The sequence below is a fragment of the Acomys minous genome (genome assembly GCF_964271855.1).
Source record: "Acomys minous genome assembly, chromosome: 14".
Lineage (NCBI taxonomy): Eukaryota > Metazoa > Chordata > Mammalia > Rodentia > Muridae > Acomys > Acomys minous.
The window spans coordinates 24,014,868-24,025,433 of NC_140496.1; the positions used below are offsets into that span (position 1 = coordinate 24,014,868).

Consider the following 10,566-nt stretch of genomic DNA (forward strand, 5'->3'; position numbering starts at 1 on the left):
TTTGCTCCATCTCTTCCTTTGCATCTTGCCATGATGGTCCAAGCTGAACTTCCCTGTAAAGTTTGTCTTCTGGTAATGCATTCCTTGGTTACAGTGCCTCCAGCTTCCCAGATGTCTGGAGCCTAGCTCTGGGGAGCCAGAAGGGACAAAGACAACAGAGTCTTTGGAGTGATAGAATATCAATTCTAGGCCAAGCAAGGGAATTAACTTGGAGGAGTGGTGGCAGTAGAGGGAGTGCTAGAAGGATTTGGAAAGTTAGTGAGGCATATCAGAGTGGGGGACAGGAATAAGGGGGGGCTGGTGATAGACTCTCTCAATTAAAAGGTAGCTGAGCGAATCTCTTACTGCTTCTTATCTGCCGTTCATTCAAATACATGAATTAGGGTCTGAGGATGTAGCTCAGCCCTTAGAGTGGTTGCCTAACAGGGATAAGGTCCTGGGTTCTATTACCGGCATCACATGGGTGTGGTGACACATGCCGGTAATTCAAGCATGAGGGAGGCGGAGGCAGGATCAAAACTTCGAGGTCAGCCTTAGCTACCCAGAGAATTGGAGGACAGCATGCCTTAAAAAGAAAACATACACCATACACCAGGTGGCTTGGTTTCCCAGCCGACTCCATCTCTAGTGCTGCCTCCTCGGGAAGCCTTTTCTAGTGTGCTTGCTTGAAGTGTGAGATATGTCAGCACTGGACCTTCTTCAGACAGCATCTTACCTCTAAGTAAATGTGCTGCAGTAACTTGGCTATTGCCTTTCTATCCCTTGGGAGTCAGGCTGGTGGTTTTCATCGTGATGAGGATCCCAGAAAAGGTCCTGGAACACGCGAGTTTCTGAAACCCGTCTGTAGAAGAACGAAAGGAAGAAACACTCATTGTAGCTTTCTAAGCTTCTCCAGGATCTTGACTAAGGATCACTCGGACCACACCAGAACCTTCAGAGAAGGGCACTGCAGACCCTGTCAGCCTTGTAGGTTCCACACTGATCTCCAGAAGCTTCCTTTCACTTATAAAAACACAAGTGGAAAGTACAGACATGAATTTTCAAGGGAGACACTTGAGATCTGAAGGAGCCTAGCCAAGGAACCAGAAGATGATCCACGAGCTTGCAGAAGAAATGGCTATGGCGCATGCGCATTCAGAAGCCCATCCCACTCATTATGATCATTTCTAGCTCAATCCATTTATCCACAAATTTCGGGAATTCCTTGTTTTTAATAGCTGAATAGTATTCCATAGTGTATATGTACCACAGTTTCTTTATCCATTCTTCTATTGAGGGACACTTAGGCTGTTTCCATGTTCTGGCTATTATGAATAAGGCTGCTATGAACATGGTTGAGCAAATTTTCTTGTTGTGTGCTGGAGCATCTTCTGGGTATATTCCAAGGAGTGGAATAGCTGGGTCATAATGAGTGAGTTAACCCAGAAGCAGAAAGACTCAAATGGTATATACTCACTTATATCTGCATATTAGCCCAAGGGGCATGTCCCACCAAAGCCTTCACTTACCAGGAAACTGAGACAGAGGGGAGGACATTCTAGTGGGACTCTAGATGAGAGAAGCATGGGAGAATGGCAAAGTAGAAGGATCCAGAGGGTCCTAGAAGCCTACAAGTAGAACATTATGATAGGCAGATTTGGGCTCAGGGGTCCCGCTCAAACTAAGGCACCAGCCAAGGACAATACAGGCGGTAAACCTTAAACCCCTACCCAGATCTAGCCAATGGTCAGAACACTCTCCACAGTAGAGTGGAGTGTGGGATACTACTTTCTCACATACTCTGGTGCCTCACCTTTGACCATGTCCCCTGGAGGGGGAGACCTGGTGGCACTCAGAGGAAGGACAGCAGGCTACCAAGAAGAGACTTGATACCCTATGAACATATACAGGGGGAGGTAATCCCCCTCAGGAACAGTCATAGGGGAGGGGAATAAGGGGAAAATGGGAGGGAGGGAAGAATGGGAGGATACAAGGGATGGGATAACCATTGAGATGTAACAAGAATAAATTAATAAAGGAGAAAAAAAACAGAAGCAATCCCATCCGATCCCATCCCTGTAGTACCCGGAAGTATAGTTTCTTTAGAAAGACTTGGAGTTTCTGCTTTTACCTGGGCTGCTGTCATGCCGGATAGCTGCCTCAATTCCCACCACTCAAGCTTTTTGTTATTTGTAAGTTGAGGTTTTAGGGTCCTAATTAAATTTTCAGATTTCCTCTTAAGGCCCTGGCATCTCAGAGTACCCAAGGGACCCGAGAACGGTTAGTGGAAGGCAGAGCCTCGGCAGGTGAGGGAAGGCTGCTCCAGGAAGAGGTGGGAAAAGCAAGGACTATTTAAGTTCTAAACATAGCGAGCCTTTCTTCTCCCCACCTCTTCCTGCTGTCCTACCTCCCTCTTCTTTCCTTCCCCCCCTCCACATGCCTTCCATCTTTCTTTCCTTTTTCCATTTCTGGTGAATAGAGGGAGCCCAGGCTAGGAGATAGGTATCTTAATGAGCTCTGCCTCCAAGTGCCCGTTCCACTAGCCCTATGCTGGGCCCTAGGGTTGCAGCAGGAAGTGATATATGGTACCTTCGCATGCCTTCCTGAAGCTCCCCTGCTTAGTTTGTGTGTGGAGGGTGCGCCCAGCTAATAACTGGGCACACAGGCGTCACTGGTGGCTGCACAGACTTTTTTTTTTTTTTTTTTTTTTTTTTTTTTTACATCCAGTAGCCACAAAAGAAGTCCTCAGAGATGTATTGCCTGGGCTGAGCCTCGAAAGATAAACTGTTCAGAGAAGCAAAGGGGACAGAGATGCGTACAGTGGGAAGGTCCTGTGCTCAGCAATAAGCTCTGTGAACTCAGGGTCTGGAGACAGCAGAGTGGGTGGTACAGAGAGCGCTGGGAGACATTGGCTTTGGGGAAGGGTGGCTGCAGTAGGAAGAAGCGTGACGCTGTGGTGTTGCAACTGAGAAGGCTTGGACGCTCAGGATGTCCTGGAGAGAGGCAGAAATGGCATGGCCTGAGCTGAGCTTTACAGAAGGCACCGTCTCATTTAGTGGAGAAAGAACTTAATGGGACAGAAGAGATGTTCAGTGGAGGATGCTGCAAGGTCAAGGAAGAGACTAAGCTGAGCTGCAGAAAGGGGAGGAGGGGGAGGAGAAGGGAACAAAGAAGACTGGTTGGGAGCTCCAAGTCCTGCATCCTGCTGTTGGCCAGTGCTGGGATGTGGTCCTCGGTCTCCCCACTATCCTTCCGTGCCCTCTCTGCTCGCGAGCCCTGGAGGGTCTGCGTGCCCCTGGATCTCCAAGCTCTGCTGAGGTCTGTGCCTGTTTGCTTTGTCTGTGACAGCTGAGAAACCCTCACTGCAAAGCATTTATAAATGCACTTTGCTTTTTGACTTACAGGCACATTCGTCTCCAGCTTTCCAAAGTTCTGTTAATAGTGTAAGTGCGTGATTATCTTCCATCCCTGCTTCTTGGTGGGAGGTGGTGGATGAGGGTGTTCCATTATTAATAAAATATGAATGCATTAAGGTATTTATTTTCATGTTTCTTTTGTGGGAAACATGTTCTTCTGTGGCGCTTTTTGGGGTGGGGCCTAAAACCGCTGGAAGCTGTAGATCAAGCTGTGGTCTTGGTTTGCAACAAAGCCCTTGACCCCTCATGGTCTTTGTTCTGTTTACTCTTGGCAAATGTTTCGGGTTCAAAGAGAGTTGCTTTAAAAGCTGCATTGGGAACGTCTATAAAATCTGAACACATCTTTGACATCAAAAAGCTCTCTCAAAGCCATGGCTTGCTGGAATAAATAGGAATGCCTCAAAAACCATATGGAATGCATTTTCCATAACTGCTCTGCACTTGAATAACAAAGGAGAAAAGTTCTTGGCAAAAGGAGTCTGGAGTTTTAATGACCCTTAAATATTTGGCTTCCTAGCCAGATGTGTTTTTACCAGGCTGAAAACCCGGCGGGCAGACCCTGCCTCTCTCTCTGGCAAAACATAAGCTAACAGGGCGCTGGTGTTTGTGAAAAGATGTTTGCGCTTCATTGCAGAAAGCTTAATTCACCATGATTTCCTTAATTATCTACCCCTCCTCGAAACTGGCAGAACTCCCAGCATGCCTCAGAGCATCCGTTCTGATTCGAGACTACAAGCTGTTTGTGAGGAGGCCACGGAAACATCCCCAGCTATTTGAAATTGGGACCGAAGGGTTGAGACAAAGATAGAAGTGGGTCTCCTTGCAGAAAGCAGAGCAGGGTAGGGAGCTCAGGCTTCCTGGCTTGAATGGCTTTATTCTCACCGGCTGTAGTCAATGAGCTAAGTCAGTTCCTTGGTGTGTTAAAATGAGACAACACTCCCCCTGGGCTATGCTGTTGAAGTTCAGTTTCTGATTATGAAGGAACCCAACTGTCCGATACACGCGTGCTTACCACCTTTCGGAGAGTCCTCTGGAAGTCCATGCCTGTCTGCTTCCGGTGCCTTCCTGTGCCTGGGCGTATTAGTGACTTATTTCCTGGCTGTGATGTAGTACTTGACTAAACGAACTTAGAGAGGAAGTAATTTAGTTGGATTCACAGTCCTAGTGTGTAGTCCATCGTGGTGGGAACGTTACCATGGCTGGAACTTGTGACCTGCTTCCCTGCACTGCATCCCCAGTTAGAGGGCACAGAGTGACAGATGCTGTTGCTTAGTTACCTTTGCCCCTCCCGCTTTTTTATTTAGATGGGGATCCCTGACTTTGGAATGGAGCTACTCATTTAACCCAGCCTAGAAATTTCTCCTAGAGATTTATTTCCACATCAAGCTGACAACCAAGATTAACCGTAGCAATGGATGTACGGAGTGGCCCTCACCTCTGCAGCACCTCAGAACTACTGCAACTCTCACGCACTGACAGGTAGGTTGATGCCCCCCCCCTCACTGCCCCACCCGGCCCTGGGAAGAACCCTTCCCTGATAAGAGACACACAGCTGTCATTTCAGACTCGGGGTGTGGAGAATGGGGAGAGGTGGGGGGTGGGGGTGGCTTTCAGAGTGTAATGGAACCAGACCCAGACCCTCTTCAAAGACCAGGAAAATGTCCAGTAGATATCAGAACCAAGAGTACACTCTACCCAATTCACCAACGGTTTGGGCCCTTACTGACTTGTTTACAAAACTAGACTGTGTCTGCACAGGACAGAGATTTCCCAACACAAGACATTTGAAAGTATGGACATCAGGAGGGGCTGGCACACTGGGCAGGCCACATGCCCAGCTCTGAGCTGATGTGCTGGGCTGCTCAGTGTTCTCCTAAAAATACAGCGCACAGTAAGAAGGAGAAACAGAAGCCTAGAGAAGGAGACTTTGGCAGCGGGGGCTCCAAGGCCTTTGCTCCTCCTCAGAGGCAAATGCTGACTCTGTGCGGTGGTTATGGTAGCCTTCGGCCGCTCGGGCCGCTACAGCATCATGCCACAGCCTGGGCCGTTTGAACAGCAGATTCTTCTGCCCTCAGTGCCGACTCTGGAGGCTCATGATCAGAGACATGGCATGGCTGGGGTCAGCTGAGGACTTCTTCCTAGTTCAGAGTCCTGAGATGGTTCAGACCTGGCAGAAGCAGTGAGGGATGCCTCTGCGACAGCTTTCCTACGTTACCTTTTCCTTGCTGTGATAGAATACCTGACCAAAACAAACAAACAAACAAACAACTGCTTGGGAAAGAAGGAAGGATTTACGTTGGCTCACAGTTTAAGGGTGCGGTCCACCAAGGTGTGGAAAGTCATGGCAACAGGAACAGGAAGCAGCTTATGACCTGTCTGCAGTCAGGAAGTAGAGAGCAATGAGTGCTAGGGCTTCAATCACTCTCTCCCCCTCTTATTCAATCCTAGACTGGTGGTGCAATGGCATCATCCACATTCACACCTCATGCCCAGAGATTTGTCACTTAGGTGATTCTCAACTCTGTCGGGTGGACCATCCAGATGCTGCTATTCCAGGCCCCACTGTCATTTATGGGCATTCCTTTCTCAGGACCCAGTCACCCTCTAACACTGACATCTTGTGATGGGAGTCTCAACGTGTCCATTCGAGGGGGGGGGGCGGGACTGCTCAGATGTCCAGGCCTTAGCTCACTCTGCAACTGATGCTGGTGGGTAGATTACTGCCTGCCCTGCTTGCCGCATTGTAGGGCACTCTCTGTGCTCCTCTCAGTGAGGACGGAATTACTATTCCGATCCTTGTTAATAGATAATTAAGGGGAAAAAAATTTGTGCTCTTGGGTATGAGAAAAAGTGTAGAGAAGTTCAGATCAAAATCATAGCGGGGAGATGGAGGAGGTTAAAGAAACCAAGAAATCAAGAATCAAACAAACAAACAAAAAAAAGTGCTACTCAGCTTAACATAGGATAGCAAACACCTAAACCTCTATACTGAATCTCTCTTCTCTTTCTAGTACACAGAGGTGGAGAGGCTCTGTGCACTGTCTTGGAAGGGGTAGGATGCAGAACAAGGCTTGCTGGCTCTGCTGTACCTCCTACACTCCTCTGTCTTTCTGTACCCCTCAACCTCCCTGCATGGCCATCTTACCCCCTCAGCTATATGGTGCTGTGGGCACTCTAGATGGTCCATCCATGATGGGACATCCTCACGGGGAGATGGTCTCTGGAAAGAGAGAATGAGAGTGAGAGCGAGCAGTCAGGAAAGGCCAGGGTTGGGTTCAGCCACCCAGGGAAGGGTCTGGCTTTCCCTCTCTCCTTTCCATCTTTCACTCTTGGAAGGTGCTGGGTTAGGCTACTGTAGCACTGAGAGTCTCAGGGAATGACCCCGACCCTGATTTGGTCTCATGCAGATCCTGAACAGCTTTCCTAGTTTTCTGCTGCCCAGTCTTGAGGCTGAGGGGTCCTAGCGTTTCAGCAGCTCAGAGCCAAGAATAGAGAGAGTGATGCTGTTGCCGGTCTCAGGGCTCTCTCTGAGCCCAGTTCTGTTCCAGCAAATGCTCTTTGATAGCCCTAGGTATGCCAGCAGGGAGCAGGTGAGCGATGGTGTGCACTCCAGAGAGAACTGGGCTGAGACCAAGTGGCTCTGTGCTGTCTCAGGCATGTTAATTAAATGTGGGATTATGGACCCCAGATCTTCACAGAAAGTAGATTTATCGTACCTCATTACCAGGTTTTATACACTCCACTTGGGCGAGACTGATGTTCTGCATTAAAAGGAATGCCGGATTTTATGGTCTAAACCCTTCTCATAGAAAGAGAGAAAACATTCAGAAATGGCAGCGACGAGACCCGAGGCTTCGCTTTGCTGGCCCTGATGACACACTGAAGCCAGGGCATCAGAAAGATTCAAGCACTGCCAGAGCACATGGCCGGCATACTAGTCCAAGAGTGTTCATCTCAAGCCCCACCCAGCTTCTGTTCCTCCACAGGCCTGTGACTTTGCTATCGACTTTTCCCTCTGTTTTTTTCGTGGGATCCATTCTCTCCAGTGCTTTGGCACATTCGGCATGAGGGCGTGTGCTGCCTCATTCAGCGCTTCTCTTTCTGTCTCTCCTGCTCCCTGTCTCCATGTGCACTGGCATGTATAATAATGGGGGTTCGAAACTTACCACCACACAGCATGGCACCTTGAACTTTGAGAAGACAAAGACGCAGTGAGAAAGCCTCTTTGTCTTTCTTTTGCTGCTCCTCCTTGCTGGTACGAGCCGTAAAACCCAGAGAGAATTCTGCAATCTTCTCTCTCTTCAAAAGAGACCCTCACTTGAGATGTAGTCACCCTACACCTAGAGGAAAGGATGTGGTAAACAGACTATAAGATCAACAAACAGGTCACAATAAGTTTTCACTGTTAATTACCAGGGGATCACACTCTTTCTCCACCCACACTCCTCTGTGATCATCCATTTCACAGAATTCATGCACAAATAGTTTTTTTTTCTATGCACACACTGTGTGTATGCAGGTACACACGTGTGTGTGTGTGTGTGTGTGTGTGTGTGTGTGTGTGTGTGTGTGCAGCTAGAGACTATTTCTCAGAAATGTCATTCACCGTATATTTTGAGACTTGGCCTATTACTGGCCTGGAGCTTGCCAAGTAGGCTTGGCTGGCAGGCCAGCAAGCCTCAAGGATTCCCCCTTCCTGCCTCTTCCTCCCTCGAGCATATGTTTTTAATTGCTGCACTCCACTGATCAAAAGATAGATTGGCTTTTGCCCCTCTCAGTTTGTAACTTCAAAAACAAACAACCACCAAGTAGAAATTGGGAGGCAGAGTGAGTCTAAAACCACCGTGGGGTCACGTATGGTGTGCGTGCGATGGCCTGTGATTCCAGCATTTGGGAAGAGAATGTAGGAGGGCAGGAAGCTCAGACCAGTCTTGGCTACACAGTGAGTTCGAGGCCAGACTGAGCTACATGAGACTCTGCCTCAAAAAAGTAAAATGAGTGAATATATGAGTAAACAGAAAACAAACAAACAAATAAATACCTGGCAAAAAGCTTTAACATACATATTTTAATAAGTCAGTGCATTGGTTTTTAAAGGAAAACACACATTTATATTATACAGTTTAAAAATATAGGGTAGATATAGAGATGAGTTTTGTATAAAAGTTTAGAATAGTCAGTATACAAGAGATTATTCAATATTTTTAGACATGGAATGTTTTTAAAAAATTACCCATTGTTTAAACCACAAAGAGAATCTGAACAAATTTTAAAAATCAAAACACTGAAGTGAATGAAATAGAAATTATGACAGAAATATCTCAAAACTTACAAAGACAAGAGGAATTTCAGAGGAGGAACTCTATGGCTTTGTGACTTTAAAAAAAAAAATTCCTCTTGGCTACATTGTGGGTTCTTCTCCTAACTGTGTCCTAACAATGTTCCTCTGGCTCCGCTCAGCTCCTCCTCGCTCATCTGTCACCGAGTGTCTTCTCTTCTCACCCTGTGGAGCCCAATTCACTTTCAACTGTCTCCTGTTTTCGCTCTGATCAATCTCGTTTCTTTCCTGTCCTTTTCTATGCCTGTTCTCTTTTCTCTTTTTCAGCACTAATTGTCTTTTCTTACCCTACCCTTCTCCCAGATCGACCCTACTCAGTCTCTCTCAGCCTCTGCTGACCTTTTCTAGCCTCTCCTGATCCCAGAAGTCCAAGAGGCAACCAACACTGTAGGGCCATAGGGTTCTTTAAAGGGCCAGGCACACAAATTAAGTTATACTATAGAATTCATATCACTGGTTGCTTTGGCACGTGGTGAAGCTTGAGTTGGGACCATGCGGTAGAGGAAAGCTACTTCCTTGGAAGGCAAAAGAAGATAAGGAACAGGCCAGGTCCCAACATGTCTCTCCAGACTTGAAGTGCTCCCATTAGGCACCACCCCGTAAAGCGTCTGCTGCCTCCTAGGACCACCAGGACAGAGACCTGGCCTTTCACGCAGGCCCTTTGGGGGAACATGACAGGTCCAAACTGAGACAGATTAGGAGGTCCCAAGCCTCCCTAAGGCTCTTCAGGGGGGTTGGATGTTGTTATATTTTGCTAGAGAAAGAATGCCAATTTCACGTTAGGTAGTTGAAGGCACTTTCGAGACAGGATCTTATTAGATAGCCCGATCTCGCCTCAAACTCCCAATCCTCTTATCTCAGCCTCACAAATACTGGGTCCATAAGCATGTCCCTTTACCTTAGACTTATAAAAACTTTCATTTTTTTTTTCTTTCCCCACAAATGATTGAAGCTGTCAGATTTGCTGCTACTAGGCTGTCTGGTGTCTGACCCTCTCTGTACCCAATGGCAGCAGGGGCATGTCTGGGTCAGAACCGTAACTAGTAACTACCCAGGCTCTGGTAGGTACCGAGGGTGGAGTGGAAACAGCTGTTGTTTTCTCTCTGACCCCTTCAGTCTTGCAGGGTTGGGTAGAGTGACGAAGCTGTCAACCATCCACTTCTGTGATGCGGGCAGTTGGCATCCTAGCATTGGCTGCTTTGTTTATTTTTTAATATATATTTTATTAATTTATTCATATTACATCTCAGTTGTTATCCCATCCCTTGTATCCTCCCATACCTCCCTCCCTCTCATTTTCCCCTTACTCCCCTCCCCTATGACTATGAATGAGGGGGACCTCCTCCCCCTGTATATGCTCCTAGGGTATCAAGTCTCTTCTTGGTAGCCTGCTATCCTTCCTCTGAGTGCCACCAGGCCTCCCCATCCAGGGGACGTGGTCAAATATGGGGTACCAGAGTTTGTGTGAGAATCAGTCCCCACTCTCCACTCAACTGTGGAGAATGTCCTCTCCATCAGCTGCTTTAAATGCACCACCTCAGGGAGACTCCAGTCTCCCAGCTGATGCCCAGTAGAGAATTGACTTTAAAGGTAGAAATTGCCGCAGCTGTCTTGGGTCATCAAAAGCTTCTGTCTCTGGTTCTGTTCTGCAAGACAGTCAACAGTCCCTCCGGGAGGCTGTTTCAGTCACTCCCATTTCAGATACTCTGCAAAGAACCTATGGCCACCCTGGCTGTCCAGCCCCCTGTCTTGTAGACCTCCATCACTGTCGCCAAACAGAAGACTGTGTACATTCTGACTGGCTAACAAGCAGACCTCTTGCCACTGTCCTTG

At 47.7% G+C, this 10,566-nt stretch overlaps 1 protein-coding gene across 4 annotated transcripts in view; it reads left to right on the plus strand.

Moving 5' to 3' along the window:
* The first annotated feature begins 4,595 nt into the window (after positions 1–4,595).
* The window catches only part of LOC311583121 (uncharacterized protein), an 89,979-nt gene continuing 84,008 nt past the window's right edge, over positions 4,596–10,566 (plus strand). For all 4 annotated transcript variants that reach the window (XM_084756435.1, XM_084756436.1, XM_084756434.1 and 1 more), the window contains exons 1-2: positions 4,596–4,874; positions 10,489–10,566. The exon at positions 10,489–10,566 is cut by the window's right edge and continues 70 nt beyond it. The gene's annotated coding sequence lies outside the window, so the exon portion shown is untranslated. The remainder of the gene's footprint in view (positions 4,875–10,488) is intronic.